The following is a 9,098-nucleotide window of genomic DNA, read 5'->3' on the forward strand; positions in this document are numbered from 1 at the left end:
ATCAGCCGCCAACTCGTCGAGTTTTCCTCTCCAACTCGTCGAGTTGGTCCAAAAAGATGCGTGACCCAAAGCCTTTCAACACATTGACTTGGGTCATCAACTCACTGAGTTCCAAGGGAAATTTGCCTTTTGACTAATAAATTTCATACTTGGGAATCGGGATGTTACACTTTGTTCCACCATGGTTTTATGATGATGTTTGGATAATAGTTTTATTAATTTAAAAACGAAATTTTTTGTTCTTACTTTTGGGGATGTTACAATTTATGTTTTAACTTAAGGAAGACTTTGAAATAATAAAACTCCAAGTTCATAATTAAGATCTTATTAAGTGACTTAATGGATCGCTTAATAGAATTTTAATAAGCCTTTTTATCTTTTTAGGTGATACTTGAATTCCTAAATCATTCTTGAAGAGGAAAGGTGGTGTTAGAAGCTTTTACGTACTTTGTAGGTTAAGTAGGATGGCTTTGGACTAAGGTGAGTTTACCGAGAGTGCAATTCTCTATATTGATTTCTTATTTTAGATGCTTTCTATGCTATTATGTGCTAGATATATTTTGAGTTGATTGTTGAATTATATAATTTGTTTCCCCATGTGAAATGTTTAACTATGAGTATTATTTGTGGATTGCATGGAAAATCACTTTCGGAAAATATGATGCTCATTTGAGCTATTGTTGATTCAAAACTATTTTGACATCATTCATGTGCATATATTTAGGATGAGTGTCTATGATTGTTCCCTATTATATCCATGCAAGATTGGACAATTTAGGTGATGTTGGGTCAAAAATATGGTTTATACTTTGCTTTTCTAGTTGATTGTATTTTTTCTGTAATGTTTATGAGTTTATGGTTAGGTTTACGGTCCAATGGGTGTTTACGGCCGTAAACCCATTTACGGCCCATGTTATACGGCCCATATTCTCCATGTATATATATAGGTGCTAGGGTGAGGAGTACAGATTGATGAACACGAAGAGAGTTTACGGCCAGAGAGACAGAAGAACTATTGTGTGTTAATGTGTGTGTGAATATCTTGTATCCGGATCATCATTCTATTCATTAATACATTGAGATTCATCTTATTCCTCTTCTTTTTCTCTTTTATTTTATCTGACATCATCCGTTTGATTGGGATTCCGCACCATCAAACGGATCTGATTGATACACAGGCAGATTAGGGACTTACAATTGGTATCAGAGCCAAGTTGTATCAGTCAATTTTGTCAGATTTGGGGCATTATTTGATCTTATTTTTAAAATATTCTTGCGTTTTTCGATAGATCTCTAAAAAATAAGAGGGGTTTGTTCTTCGTGTTTTTCATAAAAAAGGGTTTTTGATCGAGTTTTGAAGCAATAAAGGGCAAAAATCAGAAGCGCATTTGGAGGTGTCGGGTTTCGAACCCGCGACCTCCTACTCATCAATTCAGCGCCTTATCCAACTCAACTATCTGATCACTTGTTACATTTCTTCGAAAATTAAGCTATAACCCATCTTTTTCGCAGCAAGCTTTCCTATTTTGACACTTTTAACCCAAAATTCAATTCCTTTTAAATTTTAAATTTCTTTTTCATCCAAAATTTAAAAAAAAAATTATATAAACAAAAAAATAATAAATAAATAAAAATAATAATAATAAATAATTAAAAAAAAATTATTTTTGACTTTTATTTTTTGACTTTTTATTTAAATTTTGACTTTGAGTTCCAAGTTTGATCTTTGATTTTAAACTTTGACTTTTTCGTTTAACTTTTAAATTTTCAAATTTAGTTTTTTCAATTTGACTTTTGAGTTAAATTTTTTAAATTTTTTAAATTTGACTTTTAAGTTTGACTTTTGAGTTTAACTTTTTAAATTTGACTTTCAAGTTTGACTTTTGAGTTTAACTTTTTAAAATTGATTTTTAAGGTTGACTTTTGAGGTTTATAATCAAAGGGTTTGACTTTTAAGTTTGATTATGGTTTTTAGTTGTGTTTTTAATAGTTTTTTTTGAAGTTTACGAGGGAATTGAAAACATGAAAGAGAGTCGTCAAGAGATGTTCAAAACTTCACCATGTTCGATTATATCCCTGGAGAAACCCTCGAAACTCAGTTGCAGCGATTTACTACACTCACTACTGAGATGAATATAGCTGGGATCTTCTTGTCCAAATCTGAGATAAACAAAAAGCTACTGAATGCTCTTCCGAAATCGTGGGATATGAACATAGCTATCATCAAGAAGACAAAAGATCTCAATCAGCTTAGTCTTGCTGATGTAATTCAAGAACTTGATGCTTTGAAGCGTAGAGAAACAATGAGTTCTGAAAACATTCCGGTCACTGAAGTTACATGTACTCCAGCTTGTGAAGCCACGATTAAATTTCTTCGGGAACAAATTGATTTATTTAAAAGAGAAGTTGAGGACCTGAGATATGAAGGATATCAACTCAGGAAAGGACAGAAACCCCTGAATGCTGAATTAGAAGCAAAAACCAAGGACTTTAGGAAACTTCAGGAAGAGTATAGCAACAAGTGTGAAAATTATGATTATATTAAGAGACAACTTGCTGCTGTAACTAAAGAACTTGACACTTTAAAAAATAAGTGTGGAAAAACAGATGTCAATTTCAGAAATTATACTGCGTCAAGTCAGACGGTCGAGTCCTTGTATGAAACCTAATTAAAATTCAAAGAAAATCAAAACAAGGGTCTAGGGTATGATAGTGTTCCTCCACCTTTCAATCATAACTACACATCCATCCCTATGACACAAGAAGAAATTGCCAGGGAGGCACATCTTAAATATGGAAAACCAGCTGGATTTGTGTCAGGAGGAGTTATTAATGTTGAAAATACTAATATTTCTACTTTATGTGCAGGTAAGGTAGCAGAGGATGAGAACAAGGAGAAAACCATTAAACAAACCAACATCTCCTTGAGTTCTGAATCTGTTGCTTCGAACTCGGCTGCTTCTAACAAACCTGTCATTGAGAAATATAGGCCTCCAATTCTAGCGCAACAAAGTGCCTGTTGTAAGGGTGCATATGGGAACAACAAGAGACAAGGCAAGGATACGCCACCAGGGGCAGGAAGAAATAATTTCCCAGTGAAGAAAAGGACTTGTTTTCACTATGGAAAACCTGGACACATTGCCAGAAACTGTCCAAATCGCGCATACGTTCCTTACTATGCACAAGGCTGGCAGAACGCACCAAGAGGGAGATACTCCAAAAGAAAACCATCAAGGTCACGTTTAGACCATGATGACTGGAATGTGTACAAGGCCAAGCATCCAACTCCCAAGAACAAGAAGGGAATGCTGGCCCAGAAGTCTAGTTCAAGAGATGCTCCTGTGAAACCAAGACTGGTTAGGTCAAAGTCATCTAGGCAGACAGATTCAAGTTCCAAAGCAAGTGCCAAGGCGTCCATCGGATCGAACAAGAAATGGGTTAAACCCGAATATAGATGGGTGCCAAAGGTGAAAACTCCCAAATCTCCTAATGCCTCTAACGTTTCTACATCTTCTTTTTGTGATAAGCAGGATATGTCATAGGAGAGAATACCCTGCATTGATGACAAAGGTTGACCCAGTTTCAAAATGGACTAGGTTCTTAAGACCAACTGATCCCGCTCTGTGTTGGAGCCGCCATGGAGGCATATCATCATACTTCTATTTGTTGGTAGTGGCTGTTCCAAGCACATGATAGGAGGCATCTCTCAACTATACAACACTCATAGCATTGCTTGAGAGTATGTGTCCTTTTGCGGGAAAGGAAAAAAGGAAGAGATCACATTGGGTTAGTGCTTAATGATATGAAGAATTTTCGGATCTGTTATGAGATTATGCTTGCTGTTCTCAGACCTTCTGAATGCAGATTCAATCGGTGAATTACGGTTTGCGTTTTCTTCTCTATACTCCTAAATTTTTCTTAAGCTGATTCGCTTTAAAGACTAATTTTTTTTTTAGGATAGTTTAAATTTGCGCATTTACTTTCGTTTATCTCCTATGCACAAATTTAGGGGGAGAAATAAAAACAAAACAAAAATTAGAAAAATTTAATTTAAAAAAAATCAATTAATATTAGAAAATCAGAAAATAAAAAATATGGTGTTAATGGAATGTGCTTGCAGGAGATGTTTTGGGAAATGAAATTAGCAAGTGATAACAGGTAATCTGAATCGGCGTAACGTACCTAAGTTGAATCGTGTACGCTCTGTGTTCGATGCGCTGGTAGGCACGAAAGATTTTAAATGGACCTGACTAGGGAAAGTTGAACCTAATAAATTTAAGGACCTCACAAAGTTTGACCTGGTTAGATCCGTTTAACCTGATTTCACGATGCTCGGATAGGTTGAGCAGGGAGATATACAAGGGAATCTACCGGTCACATTAAATAACCCGTATCTAGAACTGTGGATTCACTTTTCCTCGATGTGCGGATTCTGTCCTTAATTCCAGTTGGATGGGGCGACTAGTAAATTCCGATAAATTAGGTCTGTAAAATATCATTTTCTTTCTTTCCGTCTGTTAGTCATATGTTGTCTCCTTTGCGTGACTTCAAATCCGACCTGGTACACAACATATGCAACTCTATTTCTCTGCAAGCTATATATGTGAAATACTTCTTATCTGTTAGCCATATGTTGTCTCCTTTGCGTGACTTCTAATCCGACCTAGTACACAACATATGCAACCTTCTTCTTCTCAACCCCTCTGAAGTAATAAGTTATAGAATTCTGAATCTATCCTCTCTCTGAATGGTTGTCTGCTCACCCGGTGTAAGGAAGTTCTTGATGGTTGGGGCATATCAGGAAGCGGGAAACACGTTCTAGTACACTTAAAAATTGAACACATATAGATTGTCTATAGATCTCGTTGCTCGATTTAGGTGGACAACAATATCCCTGGTTGTAGTCAGTTAAATGGTCTTAAGAAAAATCTATTTAAGAATTAGGGCCAATCATGATAATAAAGTTATAATTAGATATACATACATGTATCATGTCATTGGTAAATTGTCCAAAATTGTCACAAATTTTTCGTGTTTAAGTGGACCACAATATTGGCGATCGATCAGATGAAGACGTGAAGATAAGGGTACCGACAAGTGGAATAAGGTTGTCCAACAACTTTGATCCCAAATCACACTTAAAGTTAGCTATTATTTTTGTTTTTGTTAAGTTTGTTCATAGTGTTCTTCTAATTTAAATATAAGGGGGAGAATTAAAAATAAAAAAACAAACAAAAATCAAAAAATTCAAAATCAAAAAATAGTGTTATTTCTGTTTTATTTCTTTTTCAGAAAATATGAAAAATCCAAAAATATTTTTGTTTTTGTTTTGTGTGCTAAGTTTTCTTTTAGTTTTGTTTTGTCTTGAAACAGGTATAGATAAGACTCATGCAGTTTGTGTTGAAGATTTCTGAGCGAAAGGCTTCGTCTGTGAGCATCGAAGAATTCTCATTCTAAGGAGCAAGAAATGAAGATTATTCTTTCAAATTCAATCTTTCAACCCCAGAAGCAAGGTGAAGCTGAAATTGAAGATTATGTGACGGATTGCATTGAAGCCTCCTCAATTAGTTTGCTACTATCTTAAACCTGCTGAAGTGATCTAGAAGATTATTTCTCTCTGAAGTTCTCTCTGATGATTCTCAAGCTGAAAGCGCCATCTTTCAAGAATCAGTACAAGAAGCCTCCTCATCCAACGTGCGTTCAATGTCAAGTTCTGAAGAAATACCCAACTGCTCAAAATGAAGTCATTTATTGAAGATTCATCAAGTTCATCTTGAAGCCGTGAAGTCATCAAAGATTAAAGCTGAAGCCAAAGCTCCCATTGAAGATTAACAAGAAAAGCCAGCTACTTTTTAGGGGGAGCTTAATTTTTGGGTCAAAAATATGGTTTATACTTTGCTTTTCTACTTGATTGTATTTTTCTGTAATGTTTATAAGTTTACGGTCAGGTTTACGGTCCAATGGGTGTTTACGGCCGTAAGCCCATTTACGGCCCATGTTATACGGCCCATATTCTCCATGTATATATATATATATATGTGTGTGTGTGTGTGTGTGTGTGTGTGTGTTAGGGTGAGGAGTACAGATTGATGAACACGAAGAGAGTTTACGGCCAGAGAGAGAGAAAAACTATTGTGTGTTAGTGTGTGTGTGAATCTCTTGTATCCAAATCATCATTCTATTCATTAATACATTGAGATTCATCATCATCTTCTTCTCTTTCTCTTCTTATTGTGATCTGACATCATCCGTTTGATTGGGATTCCGCACCATCAAATGGATTTGACTGATACATAGGAAAATTAGGGACTTTATAGGTGACATTAAGTTGGTGTGTGACTAGATTTCTAGATAATCCTCACATGTACAAGTAGAGGCTCACTACCCCTTATGTGGCATAGGGTGATGGCTCCTTAATGCCTAGTTTTTATTTTCGAGTTGTGGATAAAATGAGATAATGGTTTTCCTTTATGGCACCATCCATGAGACGTAAGTAATATATAACACTTGAATCTTGATAAGTTTCTCTTTTGCCCTTGCATTATTTAAATTGTCCAATTTAGTCCTTGAGTTATCTGCATGGCATACTAATAGGTACGCTTAGCGTACTAGTTGTAAAGCGAGTATGCGAGGTGTACCAAGTAGTATGCTAAACATACTCATGCTAGGGTTTGATCATGGATCCACAAGTTTATTTTGGGCGTAAATAAGCGTGTGTGGGGCGTACGTAAGGACTTTTTAAAACCCTAATCTCCAGGGTTGGTAACTATATAATCATCTTTATGGACTTGAACCCTCATTTATTATGCCTCCTTGTCCTCCTAGCCCTATACTTAAAACCCTAACCCTATTGTTGAGTGTTCTTGAGATTAGAAGGTCTTTTGGGTGTGTTTTTGGTGCTTTCAAGGAAGAAGATCATCTTGAAGCTTCATCGGCAGAGTTGGAGCTTGTAGATCCAGGTTATCATCATCATTTGGCACTCATTTGAGGTACAAAGCTCTAAACTTGTTGTGTTATGACTTAGATATCCTTTGTTTGAGCTTTGGACCCTTTTTGGTCCCATAGATGAGATCTTGTGGTTTATTATCATTTCATAAAGCATAAAGTTGCTACTCTTGGTGTTCTTTTGGCCCTAGAGTCATAAAGTTGTCATCTTTGAAGCTTAGAACCATCCATGCATGAGTTATGGCCATTATATTGAAAGTAGAATGTTATAAATCGAATTTGGGATCTTTTGGGGCATGAAAAGTCACCAAGTCAATGACTTTATGTTTCTAGATACTCTTTGGGAGTCAGATTTGTGTTTTGGATGGTTAAGCTTAAGCATTAAGAGCTTAATGGAAGAAATGGCTTAATGGAGGAGTATGTTGGGCGTACAAGCCAATACGTGAAGCGTACAAGCCATACAGTGTGTACGCTTAGCGTACAACTGAGTACCCCTTGCGTACTTAGTCAGTTTCAGCTTTGCATCTTTGGGCCTCGGTTGGGCCACTTCTTTAGACGTTGTTGTTGTGGGCCTTTTGGTCCATCTGAAATCAAGGTTTTGGGATAAGTAAAATTATTGGGCTTTAGGTTAAGGCCCATATGGCGGTAGGACCCAATTTGAAAAATTAGGCTATAAGTGGGCCTTAATGGATCCATTGGTTTTGGGCCTTTTGATTTATGGATTTCTGCCTCAGTTTTGGTTTAAGCTAGGCCAAGGATAAAATGACCATTTTACCCTAAGTATGTATTATGGGCTATAGATTGGAACCCAAGTGTTAATTGGGTGTTATTGTTGTACCGATAGCTCGAGGAGTTGTCAGCGCAACAGTTAGGGATTTCTTTAAGTGATATTCAACATTCGAGGTGAGTTTCCTCACTGGGTTTTTTGGGTCTAAGGCAACAATTCCAGCCCTTATTGATTATGCTAGGATTTTAGGAGTCTGCATGACCCTTGCATGTGTTATGTGTTGCTATGTATATCGAGCAGGACTAGATGCCGACCGAAGCCCGATAACTAGAACATAGGCTAGTGTTTATGATCATTATATGTATTATCATGACCATGTGATATATATTGTATGTGTGGAGCAGGCGAGGCCCAATGACAGGCGAGACCTGAGAATACCGGATCTGTAAACTGGGCGGGGCCTGAAGTCGAGCGAGGGCCCAATATGTGACTTATTATGTATGGTATGGCGTAGTTTGGGGAACTCACTAAGATTTGTGCTTACGGTTTCGAATTTGTGTTTCAGGTACTTCCGATTCCAAGGGGAAGAGCTCAGGATGATTTTATTGCACACACCACATGGATTCCGTAGTTGACATTAAACTCTGATTTTATGATATTTAATATATTTGTTTTATCTGGGATGTATGGTTGATGATTGGAATATTGTTTTACTTACATTAAAAATAAACTTTTTGGACTATATTTTTCGGACGTTGCATACTAACCATCATATTGTTGGTGAGGTGGAATTTTTTAGATTCACTCAGGTTGGGAATAGATACATGCATTGAATATTTGAGCTGTTGAACTATTCCTTGGATTTAAGTACGGGTACATATACCTTTTGTTCTTGATTATTGGTTGTTTTGGGTCATAAAAACACTAAAATGATTTATGATATTTTTGTAAAATTTTGGAGGTTTGATTCAAGTAAGAATATTGTTATCTTATTAGTCAAAATGAATCAACATCGGGTATTCTCACTAGGTATTCCATTGGCTAACTTATTTTGACTTGTGCTTAGATTGAAGACTATAGAGGCGAGATTAGAAGTAGTAAGGACTTTTGAGAAGTCCATGACATGTGTGGTTTATTAAACTATGTTATGATATTTTGGTTGTTACACCCTTACTATTTTAACTTTTAGAATTCTTTTGAATTTTGGGATTGCTATTTCCACAAAATAAAATTTTAAATTTTGGGGATCTAAAAATTAATGATTTTAAAAGGTTATTTAAAATTGACCCTAGAGAGGGGTGTTTCATTATGCACTATATAAGGCATGGAAACCCTTTGAGATTTAAGGAAACACTAAGTTTCTGTCTCCACCTTTTCTCTCCTCACCTCTATCTTTTTCGGCTCAAAAACACTTATGGTTGTTTCA

The sequence above is a fragment of the Lactuca saligna genome, chromosome 9 (genome assembly GCF_052625555.1).
Source record: "Lactuca saligna cultivar CGN05327 chromosome 9, ASM5262555v1, whole genome shotgun sequence".
NCBI classification, from domain to species: domain Eukaryota; kingdom Viridiplantae; phylum Streptophyta; class Magnoliopsida; order Asterales; family Asteraceae; genus Lactuca; species Lactuca saligna.